Source organism: Vigna umbellata, chromosome 7 (genome assembly GCF_029865625.1).
Source record: "Vigna umbellata cultivar VRB3 chromosome 7, Vumbellata_1.0, whole genome shotgun sequence".
Taxonomy (NCBI): Eukaryota; Viridiplantae; Streptophyta; class Magnoliopsida; order Fabales; family Fabaceae; genus Vigna; species Vigna umbellata.
Window position 1 is genome coordinate 44,359,653 of NC_142171.1, and position 21,494 is coordinate 44,381,146.

The 21,494-nt window shown below is 50.1% G+C and overlaps 65 non-coding genes and 6 pseudogenes across 65 annotated transcripts; all 71 read right to left on the minus strand.

Moving 5' to 3' along the window:
* Positions 1-30: 30 nt before the first annotated feature.
* LOC148196227 (5S ribosomal RNA) lies at positions 31-148 on the minus strand. Its single transcript, XR_015781109.1, has one exon. It is a non-coding gene; the product is annotated as a 5S ribosomal RNA (ribosomal RNA).
* A 91-nt stretch (positions 149-239) lies between these two features.
* Positions 240-358, minus strand: LOC148196228 (5S ribosomal RNA). Its single transcript, XR_015781186.1, has one exon. It is a non-coding gene; the product is annotated as a 5S ribosomal RNA (ribosomal RNA).
* Positions 359-565: 207 nt separating this feature from the next.
* LOC148196229 (5S ribosomal RNA) lies at positions 566-684 on the minus strand. Its single transcript, XR_015781242.1, has one exon. It is a non-coding gene; the product is annotated as a 5S ribosomal RNA (ribosomal RNA).
* A 207-nt stretch (positions 685-891) lies between these two features.
* LOC148196230 (5S ribosomal RNA) lies at positions 892-1,010 on the minus strand. Its single transcript, XR_015781199.1, has one exon. It is a non-coding gene; the product is annotated as a 5S ribosomal RNA (ribosomal RNA).
* A 91-nt stretch (positions 1,011-1,101) lies between these two features.
* LOC148196231 (5S ribosomal RNA) lies at positions 1,102-1,220 on the minus strand. The gene has a single exon (XR_015781161.1). It is a non-coding gene; the product is annotated as a 5S ribosomal RNA (ribosomal RNA).
* A 207-nt stretch (positions 1,221-1,427) lies between these two features.
* On the minus strand, positions 1,428-1,546 carry LOC148196232 (5S ribosomal RNA; annotated as a pseudogene).
* Positions 1,547-1,753: 207 nt separating this feature from the next.
* On the minus strand, positions 1,754-1,872 carry LOC148196233 (5S ribosomal RNA). The gene has a single exon (XR_015781155.1). It is a non-coding gene; the product is annotated as a 5S ribosomal RNA (ribosomal RNA).
* Positions 1,873-1,992: 120 nt separating this feature from the next.
* On the minus strand, positions 1,993-2,111 carry LOC148196234 (5S ribosomal RNA). Its single transcript, XR_015781203.1, has one exon. It is a non-coding gene; the product is annotated as a 5S ribosomal RNA (ribosomal RNA).
* Positions 2,112-2,318: 207 nt separating this feature from the next.
* LOC148196235 (5S ribosomal RNA) lies at positions 2,319-2,437 on the minus strand. The gene has a single exon (XR_015781248.1). It is a non-coding gene; the product is annotated as a 5S ribosomal RNA (ribosomal RNA).
* Positions 2,438-2,644: 207 nt separating this feature from the next.
* Positions 2,645-2,763, minus strand: LOC148196236 (5S ribosomal RNA). The gene has a single exon (XR_015781197.1). It is a non-coding gene; the product is annotated as a 5S ribosomal RNA (ribosomal RNA).
* A 207-nt stretch (positions 2,764-2,970) lies between these two features.
* Positions 2,971-3,089, minus strand: LOC148196237 (5S ribosomal RNA). Its single transcript, XR_015781124.1, has one exon. It is a non-coding gene; the product is annotated as a 5S ribosomal RNA (ribosomal RNA).
* Positions 3,090-3,180: 91 nt separating this feature from the next.
* LOC148196238 (5S ribosomal RNA) lies at positions 3,181-3,299 on the minus strand. Its single transcript, XR_015781232.1, has one exon. It is a non-coding gene; the product is annotated as a 5S ribosomal RNA (ribosomal RNA).
* A 208-nt stretch (positions 3,300-3,507) lies between these two features.
* Positions 3,508-3,626, minus strand: LOC148196239 (5S ribosomal RNA). Its single transcript, XR_015781162.1, has one exon. It is a non-coding gene; the product is annotated as a 5S ribosomal RNA (ribosomal RNA).
* Positions 3,627-3,833: 207 nt separating this feature from the next.
* LOC148196240 (5S ribosomal RNA) lies at positions 3,834-3,952 on the minus strand. The gene has a single exon (XR_015781228.1). It is a non-coding gene; the product is annotated as a 5S ribosomal RNA (ribosomal RNA).
* A 207-nt stretch (positions 3,953-4,159) lies between these two features.
* On the minus strand, positions 4,160-4,278 carry LOC148196241 (5S ribosomal RNA). Its single transcript, XR_015781129.1, has one exon. It is a non-coding gene; the product is annotated as a 5S ribosomal RNA (ribosomal RNA).
* A 303-nt stretch (positions 4,279-4,581) lies between these two features.
* Positions 4,582-4,700, minus strand: LOC148196242 (5S ribosomal RNA). Its single transcript, XR_015781257.1, has one exon. It is a non-coding gene; the product is annotated as a 5S ribosomal RNA (ribosomal RNA).
* Positions 4,701-4,791: 91 nt separating this feature from the next.
* LOC148196243 (5S ribosomal RNA) lies at positions 4,792-4,910 on the minus strand. Its single transcript, XR_015781114.1, has one exon. It is a non-coding gene; the product is annotated as a 5S ribosomal RNA (ribosomal RNA).
* Positions 4,911-5,117: 207 nt separating this feature from the next.
* LOC148196244 (5S ribosomal RNA) lies at positions 5,118-5,236 on the minus strand. Its single transcript, XR_015781315.1, has one exon. It is a non-coding gene; the product is annotated as a 5S ribosomal RNA (ribosomal RNA).
* A 207-nt stretch (positions 5,237-5,443) lies between these two features.
* Positions 5,444-5,562, minus strand: LOC148196245 (5S ribosomal RNA). The gene has a single exon (XR_015781221.1). It is a non-coding gene; the product is annotated as a 5S ribosomal RNA (ribosomal RNA).
* Positions 5,563-5,653: 91 nt separating this feature from the next.
* Positions 5,654-5,772, minus strand: LOC148196246 (5S ribosomal RNA). The gene has a single exon (XR_015781222.1). It is a non-coding gene; the product is annotated as a 5S ribosomal RNA (ribosomal RNA).
* A 207-nt stretch (positions 5,773-5,979) lies between these two features.
* On the minus strand, positions 5,980-6,098 carry LOC148196247 (5S ribosomal RNA). Its single transcript, XR_015781239.1, has one exon. It is a non-coding gene; the product is annotated as a 5S ribosomal RNA (ribosomal RNA).
* Positions 6,099-6,189: 91 nt separating this feature from the next.
* On the minus strand, positions 6,190-6,308 carry LOC148196248 (5S ribosomal RNA). Its single transcript, XR_015781156.1, has one exon. It is a non-coding gene; the product is annotated as a 5S ribosomal RNA (ribosomal RNA).
* Positions 6,309-6,515: 207 nt separating this feature from the next.
* LOC148196249 (5S ribosomal RNA) lies at positions 6,516-6,634 on the minus strand (annotated as a pseudogene).
* A 42-nt stretch (positions 6,635-6,676) lies between these two features.
* Positions 6,677-6,795, minus strand: LOC148196250 (5S ribosomal RNA). Its single transcript, XR_015781130.1, has one exon. It is a non-coding gene; the product is annotated as a 5S ribosomal RNA (ribosomal RNA).
* Positions 6,796-6,886: 91 nt separating this feature from the next.
* On the minus strand, positions 6,887-7,005 carry LOC148196251 (5S ribosomal RNA). The gene has a single exon (XR_015781171.1). It is a non-coding gene; the product is annotated as a 5S ribosomal RNA (ribosomal RNA).
* A 207-nt stretch (positions 7,006-7,212) lies between these two features.
* LOC148196252 (5S ribosomal RNA) lies at positions 7,213-7,331 on the minus strand. The gene has a single exon (XR_015781100.1). It is a non-coding gene; the product is annotated as a 5S ribosomal RNA (ribosomal RNA).
* A 91-nt stretch (positions 7,332-7,422) lies between these two features.
* Positions 7,423-7,541, minus strand: LOC148196253 (5S ribosomal RNA). Its single transcript, XR_015781173.1, has one exon. It is a non-coding gene; the product is annotated as a 5S ribosomal RNA (ribosomal RNA).
* A 452-nt stretch (positions 7,542-7,993) lies between these two features.
* On the minus strand, positions 7,994-8,112 carry LOC148196254 (5S ribosomal RNA). Its single transcript, XR_015781307.1, has one exon. It is a non-coding gene; the product is annotated as a 5S ribosomal RNA (ribosomal RNA).
* Positions 8,113-8,319: 207 nt separating this feature from the next.
* On the minus strand, positions 8,320-8,438 carry LOC148196255 (5S ribosomal RNA). Its single transcript, XR_015781101.1, has one exon. It is a non-coding gene; the product is annotated as a 5S ribosomal RNA (ribosomal RNA).
* A 91-nt stretch (positions 8,439-8,529) lies between these two features.
* Positions 8,530-8,648, minus strand: LOC148196256 (5S ribosomal RNA; annotated as a pseudogene).
* A 207-nt stretch (positions 8,649-8,855) lies between these two features.
* On the minus strand, positions 8,856-8,974 carry LOC148196257 (5S ribosomal RNA). Its single transcript, XR_015781250.1, has one exon. It is a non-coding gene; the product is annotated as a 5S ribosomal RNA (ribosomal RNA).
* A 91-nt stretch (positions 8,975-9,065) lies between these two features.
* On the minus strand, positions 9,066-9,184 carry LOC148196258 (5S ribosomal RNA). The gene has a single exon (XR_015781157.1). It is a non-coding gene; the product is annotated as a 5S ribosomal RNA (ribosomal RNA).
* Positions 9,185-9,391: 207 nt separating this feature from the next.
* Positions 9,392-9,510, minus strand: LOC148196259 (5S ribosomal RNA; annotated as a pseudogene).
* A 42-nt stretch (positions 9,511-9,552) lies between these two features.
* LOC148196260 (5S ribosomal RNA) lies at positions 9,553-9,671 on the minus strand. The gene has a single exon (XR_015781131.1). It is a non-coding gene; the product is annotated as a 5S ribosomal RNA (ribosomal RNA).
* Positions 9,672-9,762: 91 nt separating this feature from the next.
* LOC148196261 (5S ribosomal RNA) lies at positions 9,763-9,881 on the minus strand. Its single transcript, XR_015781174.1, has one exon. It is a non-coding gene; the product is annotated as a 5S ribosomal RNA (ribosomal RNA).
* A 207-nt stretch (positions 9,882-10,088) lies between these two features.
* Positions 10,089-10,207, minus strand: LOC148196262 (5S ribosomal RNA). Its single transcript, XR_015781102.1, has one exon. It is a non-coding gene; the product is annotated as a 5S ribosomal RNA (ribosomal RNA).
* A 91-nt stretch (positions 10,208-10,298) lies between these two features.
* LOC148196263 (5S ribosomal RNA) lies at positions 10,299-10,417 on the minus strand. Its single transcript, XR_015781175.1, has one exon. It is a non-coding gene; the product is annotated as a 5S ribosomal RNA (ribosomal RNA).
* A 207-nt stretch (positions 10,418-10,624) lies between these two features.
* Positions 10,625-10,743, minus strand: LOC148196264 (5S ribosomal RNA). The gene has a single exon (XR_015781103.1). It is a non-coding gene; the product is annotated as a 5S ribosomal RNA (ribosomal RNA).
* A 207-nt stretch (positions 10,744-10,950) lies between these two features.
* Positions 10,951-11,069, minus strand: LOC148196265 (5S ribosomal RNA). Its single transcript, XR_015781308.1, has one exon. It is a non-coding gene; the product is annotated as a 5S ribosomal RNA (ribosomal RNA).
* Positions 11,070-11,276: 207 nt separating this feature from the next.
* Positions 11,277-11,395, minus strand: LOC148196266 (5S ribosomal RNA). The gene has a single exon (XR_015781104.1). It is a non-coding gene; the product is annotated as a 5S ribosomal RNA (ribosomal RNA).
* A 207-nt stretch (positions 11,396-11,602) lies between these two features.
* LOC148196267 (5S ribosomal RNA) lies at positions 11,603-11,721 on the minus strand. The gene has a single exon (XR_015781233.1). It is a non-coding gene; the product is annotated as a 5S ribosomal RNA (ribosomal RNA).
* Positions 11,722-11,928: 207 nt separating this feature from the next.
* On the minus strand, positions 11,929-12,047 carry LOC148196268 (5S ribosomal RNA). Its single transcript, XR_015781209.1, has one exon. It is a non-coding gene; the product is annotated as a 5S ribosomal RNA (ribosomal RNA).
* Positions 12,048-12,350: 303 nt separating this feature from the next.
* On the minus strand, positions 12,351-12,469 carry LOC148196269 (5S ribosomal RNA). The gene has a single exon (XR_015781258.1). It is a non-coding gene; the product is annotated as a 5S ribosomal RNA (ribosomal RNA).
* A 91-nt stretch (positions 12,470-12,560) lies between these two features.
* Positions 12,561-12,679, minus strand: LOC148196270 (5S ribosomal RNA). Its single transcript, XR_015781115.1, has one exon. It is a non-coding gene; the product is annotated as a 5S ribosomal RNA (ribosomal RNA).
* A 207-nt stretch (positions 12,680-12,886) lies between these two features.
* Positions 12,887-13,005, minus strand: LOC148196271 (5S ribosomal RNA; annotated as a pseudogene).
* Positions 13,006-13,212: 207 nt separating this feature from the next.
* LOC148196272 (5S ribosomal RNA) lies at positions 13,213-13,331 on the minus strand (annotated as a pseudogene).
* Positions 13,332-13,373: 42 nt separating this feature from the next.
* On the minus strand, positions 13,374-13,492 carry LOC148196273 (5S ribosomal RNA). The gene has a single exon (XR_015781132.1). It is a non-coding gene; the product is annotated as a 5S ribosomal RNA (ribosomal RNA).
* Positions 13,493-13,583: 91 nt separating this feature from the next.
* On the minus strand, positions 13,584-13,702 carry LOC148196274 (5S ribosomal RNA). Its single transcript, XR_015781176.1, has one exon. It is a non-coding gene; the product is annotated as a 5S ribosomal RNA (ribosomal RNA).
* A 207-nt stretch (positions 13,703-13,909) lies between these two features.
* On the minus strand, positions 13,910-14,028 carry LOC148196275 (5S ribosomal RNA). The gene has a single exon (XR_015781181.1). It is a non-coding gene; the product is annotated as a 5S ribosomal RNA (ribosomal RNA).
* A 168-nt stretch (positions 14,029-14,196) lies between these two features.
* On the minus strand, positions 14,197-14,315 carry LOC148196276 (5S ribosomal RNA). Its single transcript, XR_015781207.1, has one exon. It is a non-coding gene; the product is annotated as a 5S ribosomal RNA (ribosomal RNA).
* A 207-nt stretch (positions 14,316-14,522) lies between these two features.
* On the minus strand, positions 14,523-14,641 carry LOC148196277 (5S ribosomal RNA). The gene has a single exon (XR_015781309.1). It is a non-coding gene; the product is annotated as a 5S ribosomal RNA (ribosomal RNA).
* Positions 14,642-14,848: 207 nt separating this feature from the next.
* Positions 14,849-14,967, minus strand: LOC148196278 (5S ribosomal RNA). Its single transcript, XR_015781234.1, has one exon. It is a non-coding gene; the product is annotated as a 5S ribosomal RNA (ribosomal RNA).
* A 207-nt stretch (positions 14,968-15,174) lies between these two features.
* LOC148196279 (5S ribosomal RNA) lies at positions 15,175-15,293 on the minus strand. The gene has a single exon (XR_015781240.1). It is a non-coding gene; the product is annotated as a 5S ribosomal RNA (ribosomal RNA).
* Positions 15,294-15,500: 207 nt separating this feature from the next.
* LOC148196280 (5S ribosomal RNA) lies at positions 15,501-15,619 on the minus strand. Its single transcript, XR_015781310.1, has one exon. It is a non-coding gene; the product is annotated as a 5S ribosomal RNA (ribosomal RNA).
* A 207-nt stretch (positions 15,620-15,826) lies between these two features.
* On the minus strand, positions 15,827-15,945 carry LOC148196281 (5S ribosomal RNA). The gene has a single exon (XR_015781133.1). It is a non-coding gene; the product is annotated as a 5S ribosomal RNA (ribosomal RNA).
* A 207-nt stretch (positions 15,946-16,152) lies between these two features.
* Positions 16,153-16,271, minus strand: LOC148196282 (5S ribosomal RNA). Its single transcript, XR_015781134.1, has one exon. It is a non-coding gene; the product is annotated as a 5S ribosomal RNA (ribosomal RNA).
* A 346-nt stretch (positions 16,272-16,617) lies between these two features.
* LOC148196283 (5S ribosomal RNA) lies at positions 16,618-16,736 on the minus strand. The gene has a single exon (XR_015781105.1). It is a non-coding gene; the product is annotated as a 5S ribosomal RNA (ribosomal RNA).
* A 207-nt stretch (positions 16,737-16,943) lies between these two features.
* Positions 16,944-17,062, minus strand: LOC148196284 (5S ribosomal RNA). Its single transcript, XR_015781090.1, has one exon. It is a non-coding gene; the product is annotated as a 5S ribosomal RNA (ribosomal RNA).
* A 207-nt stretch (positions 17,063-17,269) lies between these two features.
* On the minus strand, positions 17,270-17,388 carry LOC148196285 (5S ribosomal RNA). The gene has a single exon (XR_015781311.1). It is a non-coding gene; the product is annotated as a 5S ribosomal RNA (ribosomal RNA).
* A 207-nt stretch (positions 17,389-17,595) lies between these two features.
* On the minus strand, positions 17,596-17,714 carry LOC148196286 (5S ribosomal RNA). Its single transcript, XR_015781142.1, has one exon. It is a non-coding gene; the product is annotated as a 5S ribosomal RNA (ribosomal RNA).
* Positions 17,715-17,921: 207 nt separating this feature from the next.
* Positions 17,922-18,040, minus strand: LOC148196287 (5S ribosomal RNA). Its single transcript, XR_015781135.1, has one exon. It is a non-coding gene; the product is annotated as a 5S ribosomal RNA (ribosomal RNA).
* A 207-nt stretch (positions 18,041-18,247) lies between these two features.
* LOC148196288 (5S ribosomal RNA) lies at positions 18,248-18,366 on the minus strand. The gene has a single exon (XR_015781136.1). It is a non-coding gene; the product is annotated as a 5S ribosomal RNA (ribosomal RNA).
* Positions 18,367-18,573: 207 nt separating this feature from the next.
* On the minus strand, positions 18,574-18,692 carry LOC148196289 (5S ribosomal RNA). Its single transcript, XR_015781137.1, has one exon. It is a non-coding gene; the product is annotated as a 5S ribosomal RNA (ribosomal RNA).
* Positions 18,693-18,899: 207 nt separating this feature from the next.
* LOC148196290 (5S ribosomal RNA) lies at positions 18,900-19,018 on the minus strand. Its single transcript, XR_015781172.1, has one exon. It is a non-coding gene; the product is annotated as a 5S ribosomal RNA (ribosomal RNA).
* A 208-nt stretch (positions 19,019-19,226) lies between these two features.
* LOC148196291 (5S ribosomal RNA) lies at positions 19,227-19,345 on the minus strand. The gene has a single exon (XR_015781143.1). It is a non-coding gene; the product is annotated as a 5S ribosomal RNA (ribosomal RNA).
* A 206-nt stretch (positions 19,346-19,551) lies between these two features.
* LOC148196292 (5S ribosomal RNA) lies at positions 19,552-19,670 on the minus strand. The gene has a single exon (XR_015781138.1). It is a non-coding gene; the product is annotated as a 5S ribosomal RNA (ribosomal RNA).
* Positions 19,671-20,016: 346 nt separating this feature from the next.
* LOC148196293 (5S ribosomal RNA) lies at positions 20,017-20,135 on the minus strand. Its single transcript, XR_015781146.1, has one exon. It is a non-coding gene; the product is annotated as a 5S ribosomal RNA (ribosomal RNA).
* Positions 20,136-20,342: 207 nt separating this feature from the next.
* On the minus strand, positions 20,343-20,461 carry LOC148196294 (5S ribosomal RNA). Its single transcript, XR_015781091.1, has one exon. It is a non-coding gene; the product is annotated as a 5S ribosomal RNA (ribosomal RNA).
* A 207-nt stretch (positions 20,462-20,668) lies between these two features.
* Positions 20,669-20,787, minus strand: LOC148196295 (5S ribosomal RNA). The gene has a single exon (XR_015781177.1). It is a non-coding gene; the product is annotated as a 5S ribosomal RNA (ribosomal RNA).
* Positions 20,788-20,994: 207 nt separating this feature from the next.
* On the minus strand, positions 20,995-21,113 carry LOC148196296 (5S ribosomal RNA). The gene has a single exon (XR_015781144.1). It is a non-coding gene; the product is annotated as a 5S ribosomal RNA (ribosomal RNA).
* Positions 21,114-21,319: 206 nt separating this feature from the next.
* LOC148196297 (5S ribosomal RNA) lies at positions 21,320-21,438 on the minus strand. The gene has a single exon (XR_015781139.1). It is a non-coding gene; the product is annotated as a 5S ribosomal RNA (ribosomal RNA).
* Positions 21,439-21,494: the final 56 nt, after the last annotated feature.

Here is a 21,494-nt window from a genome sequence, read left to right on the forward strand (position 1 = left end):
ACGTAAAAAAAGAAAAGAACGTGAAAAAAAGAGGTGCAACACGAGGACTTCCAGGTGGTCACCCATCCTAGTACTACTCTCGCCCATGCACGCTTAACTGCGGAGTTCTGATGGGATCCGGTGCATTAGTGCTGGTATGATCGCACCTGCCAAGTATCGCACGATCAATGCATATATGGCTTCGGCAGCATGTATAAGTTTTAACACTTGGGGACACGCGTGCGAGGGCCGTGAGAAAAGAGGTGCAACACGAGGACTTCCCAGGAGGTCACCCACCCTAGTACTACTCTCGCCCAAGCACGCTTCACTGCGAAGTTCTGATGGGCTTCGGTGCATTAGTGCTGGTATGATCGCACCTGCCAAGCATCGCACGATCAATGCATATATGGCTTCGGCAGCGTGTATAAGTTTTAATACTTGGGGACACGCGTGCGAGGGCCCTGAGGTGGATGGCTTGCTCCGGAAAAGTCGTGGTAAGAGTTTGTTGGATGTCGTGTCGGCGGTACTTGGTTGCGACTAACAAGGACGAAGAAAAACGTAAAAAAAGAAAAGAACGTCAAAAAAAGAGGTGCAACACAAGGACTTCCCAGGAGGTCACCAATCCTAGTACTACTCTCGCCCAAGCACGCTTAACTGCGGAGTTCTGATGGGATCCGGTGCATTAGTGCTGGTATGATCGCACTTGCCAAGTATCGCACGATCAATGCATATATGGCTTCGGCAGCGTGTATAAGTTTTAACACTTGGAGACACGCGTGCGAGGGTCCTGAGGTGGATGGTTTGCTCCGGAAAAGTCGTGGTAAGAGTTAGTTGGATGTCGTGTCGGCGGTACTTGGTTGCGACTAACAAGGACGAAGAAAAACGTAAAAAAAGAAAAGAACGTCAAAAAAAGAGGTGCAACACGAGGACTTCCCAGGAGGTCACCCATCCCAGTACTACTCTCGCCCAAGCATGCTGAACTGCGGAGTTCTGATGGGATCCGGTGCATTAGTGCTGGTATGATCGCACCTGCCAAGTATCGCACGATCAATGCATATATGGCTTCGGCAGCGTGTATAAGTTTTAACTCTTGGGGACATGCGTGCGAGGGCCCTGAGAAAAGAGGTGCAACACGAGGACTTCCCAGGAGGTCACCCATCCTAGTACTACTCTCGCCCAAGCACGCTTAACTGCGGAGTTCTGATGGGATCCGGTGCATTAGTGCTGGTATGATCGCACCTGCCAAGCATCGCACGATCAATGCATATATGGCTTCGGCAGCGTGTATAAGTTTTAACACTTGGGGAAAAGCGTGCGAGGGCCCTGAGGTGGATGGTTTGGTACGGAAAAGTCGTGGTAAGAGTTAGTTAGATGTCGTGTCGGCGGTACTTGGTTGCGACTAACAAGGACGAAGAAAAACGTAAAAAAAGAAAAGAACGTCAAAAAAAGAGGTGCAAAACGAGGACTTTCGAGGAGGTCACCCATCCTAGTACTACTCTCGCCCAAGCACGCTTAACTGCGGAGTTCTGATGGGATTCGGTGCATTAGTGCTGGTATGATCGCACCTGCCAAGCATCGCACGATCAATGCATATATGGCTTCGGCAGCGTGTATAAGTTTTAACACTTGGGGACACACGTGCGAGGGCCCTGAGGTGGAAGGCTTGCTCCGGAAAAGTCGTGGTAAGAGTTAGTTGGATGTCGTGTCGGCGGTACTTGGTTGTGACTAACAAGGACGAAGAAAAACGTAAAAAAAGAAAAGAACGTCAAAAAAAGAGGTGCAACACGAGGACTTCCCAGGTGGACACCCATCCTAGTACTACTCTCGCCCAAGCACGCTTAACTGCGGTGTTCTGATGGGATCCGGTGCATTAGTGCTGGTATGATCGCACCTGCCAAGCATCGCACGATCAATGCATATATGGCTTCGGCAGCGTGTATAAGTTTTAACACTTGGGGACACGCGTGCGAGGGCCCTGAGGTGGAAGGTTTGCTCCGGAAAAGTCTTGGTAAAGAGGTGCAACACGAGGACTTCCCAGGTGGTCACCCATCCTAGTACTACTCTCGCCCAAGCGCGCTTAACTGCGGAGGTCTGATGGGATCCGGTGCATTAGTGCTGGTGTGATCGCACCTGCCAAGTATGGCACGTTCAATGCATATATGGCTTTGGCAGCGTGTATAAGTTTTAACACATGGGGACACGCGTGCGAGGGCCCTGAGGTGGATGGTTTGCTCCGGAAAAGTCGTGGTAAGAGTTAGTTGGATGTCGTGTCGGCGGTACTTGGTTGCGACTAACAAGGACGAAGAAAGACGTAAAAAAAGAAAAGAACGTCAAAAAAAGAGGTGCAACACGAGGACTTCCCACGAGGTCACCCATCCTAGTACTACTCTCGCTCAAGCACGCTTAACTGCGAAGTTCTGATGGGATCCGATGCATTAGTGCTGGTATGATCGCACCTGCGAAGCATCGCACGATCAATGCGTATATGGCTTCGGCAGCGTGTATAAGTTTTAACACTTGGGGACACGAGTGCGAGGGCCCTGATGTGGATGGTTTGCTCCGGAAAATTCGTGGTAAGAGTTAGTTGGATGTCGTGTCGGCGGTACTTGGTTGCGACTAACAAGGACGAAGAAAAACGTAAAAAAAGAAAAGAACGTCAAAAAAAGAGGTGCAACACGAGGACTTCCCAGGAGGTCACCAATACTAGTACTACTCTCGCCCAAGCACGCTTAACTGCGGAGTTCTGATGGGATCCGGTGCATTAGTGCTGGTATGATCGCACCTGCCAAGTATCGCACGATCAATGCATATATGGCTTCGGCAGCGTGTATAAGTTTTAACACTTGGGGACACGAGTGGGAGGGCCCTGAGGTGGATGGTTTGCTCCGGAAAAGTCGTGGTAAGAGTTAGTTGGATGTCGTGTCGGCGGTACTTGGTTGCGACTAACAAGTACGAAGAAAAACGTAAAAAAAGAAAAGAACGTCAAAAAAAGAGGTGTAACACGAGGACTTCCCAGGAGGTCACCCATCCTAGTACTACTCTCGCCCAAGCACGCTTAACTACGGAGTTCTGACGGGATCCGGTGCATTAGTGCTGGTATGATCGCACCTGCCAAGTATCGCACGATCAATGCATATATGGCTTCGGCAGCGTGTATAAGTTTTAACATTTGGGGACACGCGTGCGAGGGCCCTGAGAAAAGAGGTGCAACACGAGGACTTCCCAGGAGGTCACCCATCCTAGTACTACTCTCGCTCAAGCACGCTTACCTGCGAAGTTCTGATGGGATTCGGTGCATTAGTGCTGGTATGATCGCACCTGCCAAGCATCGCACGATCAATGCATATATGGCTTCGGCAGCGTGTATAAGTTTTAACACTTGGGGACACGCGTGCGAGGGCCCTGAGGTGGATGGTTTGCTCCGGAAAAGCCGTGGTAAGAGTTAGTTGGATGTCGTGTCGGCGGTACTTGGTTGCGACTAACAAGGACGAAGAAAAACGTAAAAAAAAGAAAAGAACGTCAAAAAAAGAGATGCAACACGAGGACTTCCCAGGAGGTCACCCATCCTAGTACTACTCTCGCCCAAGCACGCTTAACTGCGGAGGTCTGATGGGATCCGGTGCATTAGTGCTGGTGTGATCGCACCTGCCAAGTATGGCACGATCAATGCATATATGGCTTTGGCAGCGTGTATAAGTTTTAACACTTGGGGACACGCGTGCGAGGGCCCTGAGGTGGATGGTTTGCTCCGGAAAAGTCGTGGTAAGAGTTAGTTGGATGTCGTGTCGGCGGTACTTGGTTGCGACTAAGAAGGACGAAGAAAGACGTAAAAAAAGAAAAGAACGTCAAAAAAAGAGGTGCAACACGAGGACTTCCCACGAGGTCACCCATCCTAGTACTACTCTCGCCCAAGCACGCTTAACTGCGGAGTTCTGATGGGATCCGGTGCATTAGTGCTGGTATGATCGCACCTGCCAAGCATCGCACCATCAATGCGTATATGGCTTCGGCAGCGTGTATAAGTTTTAACACTTGGGGACACGAGTGCGAGGGCCCTGAGGTGGATGGTTTGCTCCGTAAAATTCGTGGTAAGAGTTAGTTGGATGTCGTGTCGGCGGTACTTGGTTGCGACTAACAAGGACGAAGAAAAACGTAAAAAAAGAAAAGAACGTCAAAAAAAGAGGTGCAACACGAGGACTTCCCAGGAGGTCACCAATCCTAGTACTACTCTCGCCCAAGCACGCTTAACTGCGGAGTTCTGATGGGATCCGGTGCATTAGTGCTGGTATGATCGCACCTGCCAAGTATCGCACGATCAATGCATATATGGCTTCGGCAGCGTGTATAAGTTTTAACACTTGGGGACACGAGTGGGAGGGCCCTGAGGTGGATGGTTTGCTCCGGAAAAGTCGTGGTAAGAGTTAGTTGGATGTCGTGTCGGCGGTACTTGGTTGCGACTAACAAGTACGAAGAAAAACGTAAAAAAAGAAAAGAACGTCAAAAAAAGAGGTGTAACACGAGGACTTCCCAGGAGGTCACCCGTCCTAGTACTACTCTCGCCCAAGCACGCTTAACTGCGGAGTTCTGATGGGATCCGAAAAAGAGGTGCAACACGAGGACTTCCCAGGAGGTCACGCATCCTAGTATTACTCTCGCCCAAGCACGCTTAACTGCGGAGTTCTGACGGGATCCGGTGCATTAGTGCTGGTATGATCGCACCTGCCAAGTATCGCACGATCAATGCATATATGGCTTCGGCAGCGTGTATAAGTTTTAACATTTGGGGACACGCGTGCGAGGGCCCTGAGAAAAGAGGTGCAACACGAGGACTTCCCAGGAGGTCACCCATCCTAGTACTACTCTCGCCCAAGCACGCTTACCTGCGAAGTTCTGATGGGATTCGGTGCATTAGTGCTGGTATGATCGCACCTGCCAAGCATCGCACGATCAATGCATATATGGCTTCGGCAGCGTGTATAAGTTTTAACACTTGGGGACACGCGTGCGAGGGCCCTGAGGTGGATGGCTTGCTCCGGAAAAGTCGTGGTAAGAGTTAGTTGGATGTCGTGTCGGCGGTACTTGGTTGCGACTAACAAGGACGAAGAAAAACGTAAAAAAAGAAAAGAACGTCAAAAAAGGAGGTGCAACACGTGGACTTCCCAGGAGGTCACCCATCCTAGTACTACTCTCGCCCAAGCACGCTTAACTGCGGAGTTCTGATGGGATCCGGTGCATTAATACAGGTATGATCGCACCTGCCAAGGATCGCACGATCAATGCATATATGGCTTCGGCAGCGTGTATAAGTTTTAACACTTGGGGACACGCGTGCAAGGGCCCTGAGGTGGATGGTTTGCTCCGGAAAACTCGTGGTAAGAGTTAGTTGGATGTCGTGTCGGCGGTACTTGGTTGCTTCTAACAAGGACGAAGAAAAACGTAAAAAAAGAAAAGAACGTCAAAAAAATAGGTGCAACACGAGGACTTCCCAGGAGGTCAACCATCCTAGTACTACTCTCGCCCAAGCACGCTTAACTGCGGAGTTTTGATGGGATCCGGTGCATTAGTGCTGGTATGATCGCACCTGCCAAGTATCGCACGATCAATGCATATATGGCTTCCGCAGCATGTATAAGTTTTAACACTTAGGGACACGCGTGCGAGGGCCGTGAGAAAAGAGGTGCAACACGAGGACTTCCCAGGAGGTCACCCATCCTAGTACTACTCTCGCCCAAGCACGCTTAACTGCGAAGTTCTGATGGGCTTCAGTGCATTAGTGCTGGTATGATCGCACCTGCCAAGCATCGCACGATCAATGCATATATGGCTTCGGCAGCGTGTATAAGTTTTAACACTTGGGGACACGCGTGCGAGGGCCCTGAGGTGGATGGTTTGCTCCGGAAAAGTCGTGGTAAGAGTTAGTTGGATGTCGTGTCGGCGGTACTTGGTTGCGACTAACAAGGACGAAGAAAGACGTAAAAAAAGAAAAGAACGTCAAAAAAAGAGGTGCAACACGAGGACTTCCCACGAGGTCACCCATCCTAGTACTACTCTCGCCCAAGCACGCTTAGCTGCGGAGTTCTGATGGGATCCGGTGCATTAGTGCTGGTATGATCGCACCTGCCAAGTATCGCACGATCAATGCATATATGGCTTCGGCAGCGTGTATAAGTTTTAACACTTGGGGACACGCGTGCGAGGGCCCTGAGAAAAGAGGTGCAACACGAGGACTTCCGAGGAGGTCACCCATCCTAGTACTACTCTCGCCCAAGCACGCTTAACTGCGGAGTTCTGATGGGATCCGGTGCATTAATACTGGTATGATCGCACCTGCCAAGGATCGCACGATCAATGCATATATGGCTTCGGCAGCGTGTATAAGTTTTAACACTTGGGGACACGCGTGCAAGGGCCCTGAGGTGGATGGTTTGCTCCGGAAAAGTCGTGGTAAGAGTTAGTTGGATGTCGTGTCGGCGGTACTTGGTTGCTTCTAACAAGGACGAAGAAAAACGTAAAAAAAGAAAAGAACGTCAAAAAAATAGGTGCAACACGAGGACTTCCCATGAGGTCACCCATCCTAGTACTACTCTCGCCCAAGCACGCTTCACTGCGCAGTTCTGACGGGATCCGGTGCATAAGTGCTGGTATGGTAGCACCTGCCAAGTATCGCACGATCAATGCATATATGGCTTCGGAAAAAGAGGTGCAACACGAGGACTTCCCAGGAGGTCACCAATCCTAGTACTACTCTCGCCCAAGCACGCTTAACTGCGGAGTTCTGATGGGATCCGGTGCATTAGTGCTGGTATGATCGCACCTGCCAAGTATCGCACGATCAATGCATATATGGCTTCGGCAGCGTGTATAAGTTTTAACATTTGGGGACACGCGTGCGAGGGCCCTGAGAAAAGAGGTGCAACACGAGGACTTCCCAGGAGGTCACCCATCCTAGTACTACTCTCGCCCAAGCACGCTTAACTGCGATGTTCTGATGGGATTCGGTGCATTAGTGCTGGTATGATCGCACCTGCCAAGCATCGCACGATCAATGCATATATGGCTTCGGCAGCGTGTATAAGTTTTAACACTTGGGGACACGCGTGCGAGGGCCCTGAGGTGGATGGCTTGCTCCGGAAAAGTCGTGGTAAGAGTTAGTTGGATGTCGTGTCGGCGGTACTTGGTTGCGACTAACAAGGACGAAGAAAAACGTAAAAAAAGAAAAGAACGTCAAAAAAAGAGGTGCAACACGAGGACTTCCCAGGAGGTCACCCATCCTAGTACTACTCTCGCCCAAGCACGCTTAACTGCAGAGTTCTGATGGGATCCGGTGCATTAGTACTGGTATGATCGCACCTGCCAAGGATCGCACGATCAACGCATATATGGCTTCGGCAGCGTGTATAAGTTTTAACATTTGGGGACACGCGTGCGAGGGCCCTGAGAAAAGAGGTGCAACACGAGGACTTCCCAGGAGGTCACCCATCCTAGTACTACTCTCGCCCAAGCACGCTTAACTGCGATGTTCTGATGGGATTCGGTGCATTAGTGCTGGTATGATCGCACCTGCCAAGCATCGCACGATCAATGCATATATGGCTTCGGCAGCGTGTATAAGTTTTAACACTTGGGGACACGCGTGCGAGGGCCCTGAGGTGGATGGCTTGCTCCGGAAAAGTCGTGGTAAGAGTTAGTTGGATGTCGTGTCGGCGGTACTTGGTTACGACTAACAAGGACGAAGAAAAACGTAAAAAAAGAAAAGAACGTCAGTTCTGATGGGATCCGGTGCATTAGTGCTGGTATGATCGCACCTGCCAAGGATCGCACGATCAATGCATATATGGCTTCGGCAGCGTGTATAAGTTTTAACACTTGGGGACACGCGTGCGAGGGCCCTGAGGTGGATGGTTTGCTCCGGAAAAGTCGTGGAAAGAGTTAGTTGGATGTCGTGTCGGCGGTACTTGGTTGCGACTAACAAGGACGAAGAAAAACGTAAAAAAAGAAAAGAACGTCAAAAAAAGAGGTGCAACACGAGGACTTCCCAGGAGGTCACCCATCCTAGTACTACTCTCGCCCAAGCACGCTTAACTGCAGAGTTCTGATGGGATCCGGTGCATTAGTGCTGGTATGATCGCACCTGCCAAGTATCGCTTGGTCAATGCATATATGGATTCGGCAGCGTGTATAAGTTTTAACACTTGGGGACACGCGTGCGAGGGCCCTGAGGTGGATGGTTTGCTCCGGAAAAGTCGTGGTAAGAGTAAGTTGGATGTCGTGTCGGCGGTACTTGGTTGCGACTAACAAGGACGAAGAAAAACGTAAAAAAAGAAAAGAACGTCAAAAAAAGAGGTGCAACACGAGGACTTCCCAGGAGGTCACCCATCCTAGTACTACTCTCGCCCAAGCACGCTTAACTGCAGAGTTCTGATGGGATCCGGTGCATTAGTACTGGTATGATCGCACCTGCCAAGGATCGCACGATCAATGCATATATGGCTTCGGCAGCATGTATAAGTTTTAACACTTAGGGACACGCGTGCGAGGGCCGTGAGAAAAGAGGTGCAACACGATTACTTCCCAGGAGGTCACCCATCCTAGTACTACTCTCGCCCAAGCACGCTTAACTGCGAAGTTCTGATGGGCTTCAGTGCATTAGTGCTGGTATGATCGCACCTGCCAAGCATCGCACGATCAATGCATATATGGCTTCGGCAGCGTGTATAAGTTTTAACACTTGGGGACACGCGTGCGAGGGCCCTGAGGTGGATGGTTTGCTCCGGAAAAGTCGTGGTAAGAGTTAGTTGGATGTCGTGTCGGCGGTACTTGGTTGCGACTAACAAGGACGAAGAAAGACGTAAAAAAAGAAAAGAACGTCAAAAAAAGAGGTGCAACACGAGGACTTCCCACGAGGTCACCCATCCTAGTACTACTCTCGCCCAAGCACGCTTAGCTGCGGAGTTCTGATGGGATCCGGTGCATTAGTGCTGGTATGATCGCACCTGCCAAGTATCGCACGATCAATGCATATATGGCTTCGGCAGCGTGTATAAGTTTTAACACTTGGGGACACGCGTGCGAGGGCCCTGAGAAAAGAGGTGCAACACGAGGACTTCCGAGGAGGTCACCCATCCTAGTACTACTCTCGCCCAAGCACGCTTAACTGCGGAGTTCTGATGGGATCCGGTGCATTAATACTGGTATGATCGCACCTGCCAAGGATCGCACGATCAATGCATATATGGCTTCGGCAGCGTGTATAAGTTTTAACACTTGGGGACACGCGTGCAAGGGCCCTGAGGTGGATGGTTTGCTCCGGAAAAGTCGTGGTAAGAGTTAGTTGGATGTCGTGTCGGCGGTACTTGGTTGCTTCTAACAAGGACGAAGAAAAACGTAAAAAAAGAAAAGAACGTCAAAAAAATAGGTGCAACACGAGGACTTCCCATGAGGTCACCCATCCTAGTACTACTCTCGCCCAAGCACGCTTCACTGCGCAGTTCTGACGGGATCCGGTGCATAAGTGCTGGTATGGTAGCACCTGCCAAGTATCGCACGATCAATGCATATATGGCTTCGGAAAAAGAGGTGCAACACGAGGACTTCCCAGGAGGTCACCAATCCTAGTACTACTCTCGCCCAAGCACGCTTAACTGCGGAGTTCTGATGGGATCCGGTGCATTAGTGCTGGTATGATCGCACCTGCCAAGTATCGCACGATCAATGCATATATGGCTTCGGCAGCGTGTATAAGTTTTAACATTTGGGGACACGCGTGCGAGGGCCCTGAGAAAAGAGGTGCAACACGAGGACTTCCCAGGAGGTCACCCATCCTAGTACTACTCTCGCCCAAGCACGCTTAACTGCGATGTTCTGATGGGATTCGGTGCATTAGTGCTGGTATGATCGCACCTGCCAAGCATCGCACGATCAATGCATATATGGCTTCGGCAGCGTGTATAAGTTTTAACACTTGGGGACACGCGTGCGAGGGCCCTGAGGTGGATGGCTTGCTCCGGAAAAGTCGTGGTAAGAGTTAGTTGGATGTCGTGTCGGCGGTACTTGGTTGCGACTAACAAGGACGAAGAAAAACGTAAAAAAAGAAAAGAACGTCAAAAAAAGAGGTGCAACACGAGGACTTCCCAGGAGGTCACCCATCCTAGTACTACTCTCGCCCAAGCACGCTTAACTGCAGAGTTCTGATGGGATCCGGTGCATTAGTACTGGTATGATCGCACCTGCCAAGGATCGCACGATCAACGCATATATGGCTTCGGCAGCGTGTATAAGTTTTAACATTTGGGGACACGCGTGCGAGGGCCCTGAGAAAAGAGGTGCAACACGAGGACTTCCCAGGAGGTCACCCATCCTAGTACTACTCTCGCCCAAGCACGCTTAACTGCGATGTTCTGATGGGATTCGGTGCATTAGTGCTGGTATGATCGCACCTGCCAAGCATCGCACGATCAATGCATATATGGCTTCGGCAGCGTGTATAAGTTTTAACACTTGGGGACACGCGTGCGAGGGCCCTGAGGTGGATGGCTTGCTCCGGAAAAGTCGTGGTAAGAGTTAGTTGGATGTCGTGTCGGCGGTACTTGGTTGCGACTAACAAGGACGAAGAAAAACGTAAAAAAAGAAAAGAACGTCAAAAAAAGAGGTGCAACACGAGGACTTCCCAGGAGGTCACCCATCCTAGTACTACTCTCGCCCAAGCACGCTTAACTGCAGAGTTCTGATGGGATCCGGTGCATTAGTACTGGTATGATCGCACCTGCCAAGGATCGCACGATCAATGCATATATGGCTTCGGCAGCGTGTATAAGTTTTAACACTTGGGGACACGCGTGCGAGGGCCCTGAGGTGGATGGTTTGCTCCGGAAAAGTCGTGGAAAGAGTTAGTTGGATGTCGTGTCGGCGGTACTTGGTTGCGACTAACAAGGACGAAGAAAAACGTAAAAAAAGAAAAGAACGTCAAAAAAAGAGGTGCAACACGAGGACTTCCCAGGAGGTCACCCATCCTAGTACTACTCTCGCCCAAGCACGCTTAACTGCAGAGTTCTGATGGGATCCGGTGCATTAGTGCTGGTATGATCGCACCTGCCAAGTATCGCTTGGTCAATGCATATATGGATTCGGCAGCGTGTATAAGTTTTAACACTTGGGGACACGCGTGCGAGGGCCCTGAGGTGGATGGTTTGCTCCGGAAAAGTCGTGGTAAGAGTAAGTTGGATGTCGTGTCGGCGGTACTTGGTTGCGACTAACAAGGACGAAGAAAAACGTAAAAAAAGAAAAGAACGTCAAAAAAAGAGGTGCAACACGAGGACTTCCCAGGAGGTCACCCATCCTAGTACTACTCTCGCCCAAGCACGCTTAACTGCAGAGTTCTGATGGGATCCGGTGCATTAGTACTGGTATGATCGCACCTGCCAAGGATCGCACGATCAATGCATATATGGCTTCGGCAGCGTGTATAAGTTTTAACACTTGGGGACACGCGTGCGAGGGCCCTGAGGTGGATGGTTTGCTCCGGAAAAGTCGTGGTAAGAGTAAGTTGGATGTCGTGTCGGCGGTACTTGGTTGCGACTAACAAGGACGAAGAAAAACGTAAAAAAAGAAAAGAACGTCATAAAAAGAGGTGCAACACGAGGACTTCCCAAGAGGTCACCAATCCTAGTACTACTCTCGCCCTAGCCCGCTTAACTGCGGAGTTCTGATGGGATCCGGTGCATTAGTGCTGGTATGATCGCACCTGCCAAGCATCGCACGATCAATGCGTATATGGCTTCGGCAGCGTGTATAAGTTTTAACACTTGGGGACACGAGTGCGAGGGCCCTGAGGTGGATGGTTTGCTCCGGAAAATTCGTGGTAAGAGTTAGTTGGATGTCGTGTCGGCGGTACTTGGTTGCGACTAACAAGGACGAAGAAAAACGTAAAAAAAGAAAAGAACGTCAAAAAAAGAGGTGCAACACGAGGACTTCCCAGGAGGTCACCAATCCTAGTACTACTCTCGCCCAAGCACGCTTAACTGCGGAGTTCTGATGGGATCCGGTGCATTAGTGCTGGTATGATCGCAACTGCCAAGTATCGCACGATCAATGCATATATGGCTTCGGCAGCGTGTATAAGTTTTAACACTTGGGGACACGAGTGGGAGGGCCCTGAGGTGGATGGTTTGCTCCGGAAAAGTCGTGGTAAGAGTTAGTTGGATGTCGTGTCGGCGGTACTTGGTTGCGACTAACAAGTACGAAGAAAAACGTAAAAAAAGAAAAGAACGTCAAAAAAAGAGGTGTAACACGAGGACTTCCCAGGAGGTCACCCGTCCTAGTACTACTCTCGCCCAAGCACGCTTAACTGCGGAGTTCTGATGGGATCCGAAAAAGAGGTGCAACACGAGGACTTCCCAGGAGGTCACGCATCCTAGTATTACTCTCGCCCAAGCACGCTTAACTGCGGAGTTCTGACGGGATCCGGTGCATTAGTGCTGGTATGATCGCACCTGCCAAGTATCGCACGATCAATGCATATATGGCTTCGGCAGCGTGTATAAGTTTTAACATTTGGGGACACGCGTGCGAGGGCCCTGAGAAAAGAGGTGCAACACGAGGACTTCCCAGGAGGTCACCCATCCTAGTACTACTCTCGCCCAAGCACGCTTACCTGCGAAGTTCTGATGGGATTCGGTGCATTAGTGCTGGTATGATCGCACCTGCCAAGCATCGCACGATCAATGCATATATGGCTTCGGCAGCGTGTATAAGTTTTAACACTTGGGGACACGCGTGCGAGGGCCCTGAGGTGGATGGCTTGCTCCGGAAAAGTCGTGGTAAGAGTTAGTTGGATGTCGTGTCGGCGGTACTTGGTTGCGACTAACAAGGACGAAGAAAAACGTAAAAAAAGAAAAGAACGTCAAAAAAGGAGGTGCAACACGAGGACTTCCTAGGAGGTCACCCATCCTAGTACTACTCTTGCCCAAGCACGCTTAACTGCGGAGTTCTGATGGGATCCGGTGCATTAATACAGGTATGATCGCACTTGCCAAGGATCGCACGATCAATGCATATATGGCTTCGGCAGCGTGTATAAGTTTTAACACTTGGGGACACGCGTGCAAGGGCCCTGAGGTGGATGGTTTGCTCCGGAAAACTCATGGTAAGAGTTAGTTGGATGTCGTGTCGGCGGTACTTGGTTGGTTCTAACAAGGACGAAGAAAAACGTAAAAAAAGAAAAGAACGTCAAAAAAATAGGTGCAACACGAGGACTTCCCAGGAGGTCACCCATCCTAGTACTACTCTCGCCCAAGCACGCTTCACTGCGCAGTTCTGATGGGATCCGGTGCATAAGTGCTGGTATGGTAGCACCTGCCAAGTATCGCACGATCAATGCATATATGGCTTCGGAAAAAGAGGTGCAACACGAGGACTTCCCAGGAGGTCACCAATCCTAGTACTACTCTCGCCCAAGCACGCTTAACTGCGGAGTTCTGATGGGATCCGGTGCATTAGTGCTGGTATGATCGCACCTGCCAAGTATCGCACGATCAATGCATATATGGCTTCGGCAGCGTGTATAAGTTTTAACATTTGGGGACACGCGTGCGAGGGCCCTGAGAAAAGAGGTGCAACACGAGGACTTCCCAGGAGGTCACCCATCCTAGTACTACTCTCGCCCAAGCACGCTTAACTGCGATGTTCTGATGGGATTCGGTGCATTAGTGCTGGTATGATCGCACCTGCCAAGCATCGCACGATCAATGCATATATGGCTTCGGCAGCGTGTATAAGTTTTAACACTTGGGGACACGCGTGCGAGGGCCCTGAGGTGGATGGCTTGCTCCGGAAAAGTCGTGGTAAGAGTTAGTTGGATGTCGTGTCGGCGGTACTTGGTTGCGACTAACAAGGACGAAGAAAAACGTAAAAAAAGAAAAGAACGTCAAAAAAAGAGGTGCAACACGAGGAATTCCCAGGAGGTCACCCATCCTAGTACTACTCTCGCCCAAGCACGCTTAACTGCAGAGTTCTGATGGGATCCGATGCATTAGTACTGGTATGATCGCACCTGCCAAGGATCGCACGATCAATGCATATATGGCTTCGGCAGCGTGTATAAGTTTTAACATTTGGGGACACGCGTGCGAGGGCCCTGAGAAAAGAGGTGCAACACGAGGACTTCCCAGGAGGTCACCCATCCTAGTACTAACGTAAAAAAAGAAAAGAACGTCAAAAAAAGAGGTGCAACACGAGGACTTCCCAGGAGGTCACCCATCCTAGAACTACTCTCGCCCAAGCACGCTTAACTGCAGAGTTCTGATGGGATCCGGTGCATTAGTACTGGTATGATCGCACCTGCCAAGGATCGCACGATCAATGCATATATGGCTTCGGCAGCGTGTATAAGTTTTAAGACTTGGGGACACGCGTGCGAGGGCCCTGAGGTGGATGGTTTGCTCCGGAAAAGTCGTCGTAAGAGTTAGTTGGATGTCGTGTCGGCGGTACTTGGTTGCGACTAACAAGGACGAAGAAAAACGTAAAAAAAGAAAAGAACGTCAAAAAAAGAGGTGCAACACGAGGACTTCCCAGGAGGTCACCCATCCTAGTACTACTCTCGCCCAAGCACGCTTAACTGCAGAGTTCTGATGGGATCCGGTGCATTAGTGCTGGTATGATCGCACCTGCCAAGTATCGCTTGGTCAATGCATATATGGATTCGGCAGCGTGTATAAGTTTTAACACTTGGGGACACGCGTGCGAGGGCCCTGAGGTGGATGGTTTGCTCCGGAAAAGTCGTGGTAAGAGTAAGTTGGATGTCGTGTCGGCGGTACTTGGTTGCGACTAACAAGGACGAAGAAAAACGTAAAAAAAGAAAAGAACGTCATAAAAAGAGGTGCAACACGAGGACTTCCCAAGAGGTCACCAATCCTAGTACTACTCTCGCCCTAGCCCGCTTAACTGCGGAGTTCTGATGGGATCCGGTGCATTAGTGCTGGTATGATCGCACCTGCCAAGTATTGCACGATCAATGCATATATGGCTTCGGCAGCGTGTATAAGTTTTAACACTTGGGGACACGCATGCGAGGGCCCTGAGGTGGATGGTTTGCTCCGGAAAAGTCGTGGTAAGAGTTAGTTGGATGTCGTGTCGGCGGTACTTGGTTGCGACTAACAAGGACGAAGAAAAACGTAAAAAAAGAAAAGAACGTCAAAAAAAGAGGTGCAACACGAGGACTTCCCAGGAGGTCACCCATCCTAGTCCTACTCTCGCCCAAGCACGCTTAACTACGGAGTTCTGATGAGATCCGGTGCATTAGTACTGGTATGATCGCACCTGCCAAGGATCGCACGATCAATGCATATATGGCTTCGGCAGCGTGTATAAGTTTTAACACTTGGGGACACGCGTGCGAGGGCCCTGAGGTGGATGGTTTGCTCCGGAAAAGTCGTCGTAAGAGTTAGTTGGATGTCGTGTCGGCGGTACTTGGTTGCGACTAACAAGGACGAAGAAAAACGTAAAAAAAGAAAAGAACGTCAAAAAAAGAGGTGCAACACGAGGACTTCCCAGGAGGTCACCCATCCTAGTACTACTCTCGCCCAAGCACGCTTAACTGCAGAGTTCTGATGGGATCCGGTGCATTAGTGCTGGTATGATCGCACCTGCCAAGTATCGCTTGGTCAATGCATATATGGATTCGGCAGCGTGTATAAGTTTTAACACTTGGGGACACGCGTGCGAGGGCCCTGAGTTGGATGGTTTGCTCCGGAAAAGTCGTGGTAAGAGTAAGTTGGATGTCGTGTCGGCGGTACTTGGTTGCGACTAACAAGGACGAAGAAAAACGTAAAAAAAGAAAAGAACGTCAAAAAAAGAGGTGCAACACGAGGACTTCCCAGGAGGTCACCAATCCTAGTACTACTCTCGCCCAAGCACGCTTAACTGCGGAGTTCTGATGGGATCCGGTGCATTAGTGCTGGTATGATCGCACCTGCCAAGTATCGCACGATCAATGCATATATGGCTTCGGCAGCGTGTATAAGTTTTAACACTTGGGGACACGCGTGCGAGGGCCCTGAGGTGGATGGTTTACTCCGGAAAAGTCGTGGTAAGAGTTAGTTGGATGTCGTGTCGGCGGTACTTGGTTGCGACTAACAAGGACGAAGAAAAACGTAAAAAAAGAAAAGAACGTCAAAAAAAGAGGTGCAACACGAGGACTTCCCAGGAGGTCACCAATCCTAGTACTACTCTCGCCCAAGCACGCTTAACTGCGGAGTTCTGATGGGATCCGGTGCATTAGTGCTGGTATGATCGCACCTGCCAAGTATCGCACGATCAATGCATATATGGCTTCGGCAGCGTGTATAAGTTTTAACACTTGGGGACACGCGTGCGAGGGCCCTGAGGTGGATGGTTTACTCCGGAAAAGTCGTGGTAAGAGTTAGTTGGATGTCGTGTCGGCGGTACTTGGTTGCGACTAACAAGGACGAAGAAAAACGTAAAAAAAGAAAAGAACGTCAAAAAAAGAGGTGCAACACGAGGACTTCCCAGGAGGTCACGGTATGATCGCACCTGCCAAGTATCGCACGATCAATGCATATATTGCTTCGGCAGCGTGTATAAGTTTTAACACTTGGGGACACGCGTGCGAGGGCCCTGAGAAAAGAGGTGCAACACGAGGACTTCCCAGGAGGTCACCCATCCTAGTACTACTCTCGCCCAAGCACGCTTAACTGCGGAGTTCTGATGGGATCCAGTGCATTAGTACTGGTATGATCGCACCTGCCAAGGATCGCACGATCAATGCATATATGGCTTCGGCAGCGTGTATAAGTTTTAACACTTGGGGACACGCGTGCGAGGGCCCTGAGGTTGATGGTTTGCTCCGGAAAAGTCTTGGTAAGAGTTAGTTGGATGTCGTGTCGGCGGTACTTGGTTGCGACTAACAAGGACGAAGAAAAACGTAAAAAAAGAAAAGAACGTCAAAAAAATAGGTGCAACACGAGGACTTCCCAGGAGGTCACCCATCCTAGTACTACTCTCGCCCAAGCACGCTTCACTGCGGAGTTCTGATGGGATCCGGTGCATAAGTGCTGGTATGATCGCACCTGCCAAGTATCGCACGGTTAATGCATATATGGCTTCGGCAGCGTGTATAAGTTTTAACACTTGGGGACACGCGTGCGAGGGCCCTGAGGTGGATGGTTTGCTCCGGAAAAGTCTTGGTAAGAGTTAGTTGGATGTCGTGTCGGCGGTACTTGGTTGCGACTAACCAGGACGAAGAAAAACATAAAAAAAGAAAAGAACGTCAAAACAAGAGGTGCAACACGAGGACTTCCCAGGAGGTCACCCATCCTAGTACTACTCTCGCCCAAGCACGCTTAACTGCAGAGTTCTGATGGGATCCGGTGCATTAGTGCTGGTATGATCGCACCTGCCAAGTATCGCTTGGTCAATGCATATATGGATTCGGCAGCGTGTATAAGTTTTAACACTTGGGGACACGCGTGCGAGGGCCCTGAGGTGGATGGTTTGCTCCGGAAAAGTCGTGGTAAGAGTAAGTTGGATGTCGTGTCGGCGGTACTTGGTTGCGACTAACAAGGACGAAGAAAAACGTAAAAAAAGAAAAGAACGTCAAAAAAAGAGGTGCAACACGAGGACTTCCCAAGAGGTCACCAATCCTAGTACTACTCTCGCCCAAGCACGCTTAACTGCGGAGTTCTGATGGGATCCGGTGCATTAGTGCTGGTATGATCGCACCTGCCAAGTATCGCACGATCAATGCATATATGGCTTCGGCAGCGTGTATAAGTTTTAACACTTGGGGACACGCATGCGAGGGCCCTGAGGTGGATGGTTTGCTCCGGAAAAGTCGTGGTAAGAGTTAGTTGGATGTCGTGTCGGCGGTACTTGGTTGCGACTAACAAGGACGAAGAAAAACGTAAAAAAAGAAAAGAACGTCAAAAAAAGAGGTGCAACACGAGGACTTCCCAGGAGGTCACCAATCCTAGTACTACTCTCGCCCAAGCACGCTTAACTGCGGAGTTCTGATGGGATCCGGTGCATTAGTGCTGGTATGATCGCACCTGCCAAGTATCGCACGATCAATGCATATATGGCTTCGGCAGCGTGTATAAGTTTTAACACTTGGGGACACGCAGTGCGAGGGCCCTGAGGTGGATGGTTTGCTCCGGAAAAGTCGTGGTAAGAGTTAGTTGGATGTCGTGTCGGCGGTACTTGGTTGCGACTAACAAGGACGAAGAAAAACGTAAAAAAGAAAAGAACGTCAAAAAAAGAGGTGCAACACGAGGACTTCCCAGGAGGTCACCAATCCTAGTACTACTCTCGCCCAAGCACGCTTAACTGCGGAGTTCTGATGGGATCCGGTGCATTAGTGCTGGTATGATCGCACCTGCCAAGTATCGCACGATCAATGCATATATGGCTTCGGCAGCGTGTATAAGTTTTAACACTTGGGGACACCAGTGCGAGGGCCCTGAGGTGGATGGTTTGCTCCGGAAAAGTCGTGGTAAGAGTTAGTTGGATGTCGTGTCGGCGGTACTTGGTTGCGACTAACAAGGACGAAGAAAAACGTAAAAAAAGAAAAGAACGTCAAAAAAAGAGGTGCAACACGAGGACTTCCCAGGAGGTCACCAATCCTAGTACTACTCTCGCCCAAGCACGCTTAACTGCGGAGTTCTGATGGGATCCGGTGCATTAGTGCTGGTATGATCGCACCTGCCAAGTATCGCACGATCAATGCATATATGGCTTCGGCAGCGTGTATAAGTTTTAACACTTGGGGACACGCGTGCGAGGGCCCTGAGGTGGATGGTTTACTCCGGAAAAGTCGTGGTAAGAGTTAGTTGGATGTCGTGTCGGCGGTACTTGGTTGCGACTAACAAGGACGAAGAAAAACGTAAAAAAAGAAAAGAACGTCAAAAAAAGAGGTGCAACACGAGGACTTCCCAGGAGGTCACCCATCCTAGTACTACTCTCGCCCAAGCACGCTTAACTGCGGAGTTCTGATGGGATCCGGTGCATTAGTGCTGGTATGATCGCACCTGCCAAGTATCGCTTGGTCAATGCATATATGGATTCGGCAGCGTGTATAAGTTTTAACACTTGGGGACACGCGTGCGAGGGCCCTGAGGTGGATGGTTTGCTCCGGAAAAGTCGTGGTAAGAGTTAAGTTGGATGTCGTGTCGGCGGTACTTGGTTGCGACTAACAAGGACGAAGAAAAACGTAAAAAAAGAAAAGAACGTCATAAAAAGAGGTGCAACACGAGGACTTCCCAAGAGGTCACCAATCCTAGTACTACTCTCGCCCAAGCACGCTTAACTGCGGAGTTCTGATGGGATCCGGTGCATTAGTGCTGGTATGATCGCACCTGCCAAGTATCGCACGATCAATGCATATATGGCTTCGGCAGCGTGTATAAGTTTTAACACTTGGGGACACGCGTGCGAGGGCCCTGAGGTGGATGGTTTGCTCCGGAAAAGTCGTGGTAAGAGTTAGTTGGATGTCGTGTCGGCGGTACTTGGTTGCGACTAACAAGGACGAAGAAAAACGTAAAAAAGAAAAGAACGTCAAAAAAAGAGGTGCAACACGAGGACTTCCCAGGAGGTCACCAATCCTAGTACTACTCTCGCCCAAGCACGCTTAACTGCGGAGTTCTGATGGGATCCGGTGCATTAGTGCTGGTATGATCGCACCTGCCAAGTATCGCACGATCAATGCATATATGGCTTCGGCAGCGTGTATAAGTTTTAACACTTGGGGACACGCGTGCGAGGGCCCTGAGGTGGATGGTTTACTCCGGAAAAGTCGTGGTAAGAGTTAGTTGGATGTCGTGTCGGCGGTACTTGGTTGCGACTAACAAGGACGAAGAAAAACGTAAAAAAAGAAAAGAACGTCAAAAAAAGAGGTGCAACACGAGGACTTCCCAGGAGGTTACGGTATGATCGCACCTGCCAAGTATCGCACGATCAATGCATATATTGCTTCGGCAGCGTGTATAAGTTTTAACACTTGGGGACACGCGTGCGAGGGCCCTGAGAAAAGAGGTGCAACACGAGGACTTCCAAGGAGGTCACCCAACCTAGTACTACTCTCGCCCAAGCACGCTTAACTGCGGAGTTCTGATGGGATCCGGTGCATTAGTACTGGTATGATCGCACCTGCCAAGGATCGCACGATCAATGCATATATGGCTTCGGCAGCGTGTATAAGTTTTAACACTTGGGGACACGCGTGCGAGGGCCCTGAGGTGGATGGTTTGCTCCGGAAAAGTCTTGGTAAGAGTTAGTTGGATGTCGTGTCGGCGGTACTTGGTTGCGACTAACAAGGACGAAGAAAAACGTAAAAAAAGAAAAGAACGTCAAAAAAATAGGTGCAACACGAGGACTTCCCAGGAGGTCACCCATCCTAGTACTACTCTCGCCCAAGCACGCTTCACTGCGGAGTTCTGATGGGATCCGGTGCATAAGTGCTGGTATGATCGCACCTGCCAAGTATCGCACGGTTAATGCATATATGGCTTCGGCAGCGTGTATAAGTTTTAACACTTGGGGACACGCGTGCGAGGGCCCTGAGGTGGATGGTTTGCTCCGGAAAAGTCGTGGTAAGAGTTAGTTGGATGTCGTGTCGGCGGTACTTGGTTGCGACTAACCAGGACGAAGAAAAACATAAAAAAAGAAAAGAACGTCAAAAAAAGAGGTGCAACACGAGGACTTCCCAGGAGGTCACCCATCCTAGTACTACTCTCGCCCAAGCACGCTTCACTGCAGAGTTCTGATGGGATCCGGTGCATTAGTACTGGTATGATCACACCTGCCAAGTATCGCTTGGTCAATGCATATATGGATTCGGCAGCGTGTATAAGTTTTAACACTTGGGGACACGCGTGCGAGGGCCCTGAGGTGGATGGTTTGCTCCGGAAAAGTCGTGGTAAGAGTAAGTTGGATGTCGTGTCGGCGGTACTTGGTTGCGACTAACAAGGACGAAGAAAAACGTAAAAAAAGAAAAGAACGTCAAAAAAAGAGGTGCAACACGAGGACTTCCCAAGAGGTCACCAATCCTAGTACTACTCTCGCCCAAGCACGCTTAACTGCGGAGTTCTGATGGGATCCGGTGCATTAGTGCTGGTATGATCGCACCTGCCAAGTATCGCACGATCAATGCATATATGGCTTCGGCAGCGTGTATAAGTTTTAACACTTGGGGACACGCGTGCGAGGGCCCTGAGGTGGATGGTTTGCTCCGGAAAAGTCGTGGTAAGAGTTAGTTGGATGTCGTGTCGGCGGTACTTGGTTGCGACTAACAAGGACGAAGAAAAACGTAAAAAAGAAAAGAACGTCAAAAAAAGAGGTGCAACACGAGGACTTCCCAGGAGGTCACCAATCCTAGTACTACTCTCGCCCAAGCACGCTTAACTGCGGAGTTCTGATGGGATCCGGTGCATTAGTGCTGGTATGATCGCACCTGCCAAGTATCGCACGATCAATGCATATATGGCTTCGGCAGCGTGTATAAGTTTTAA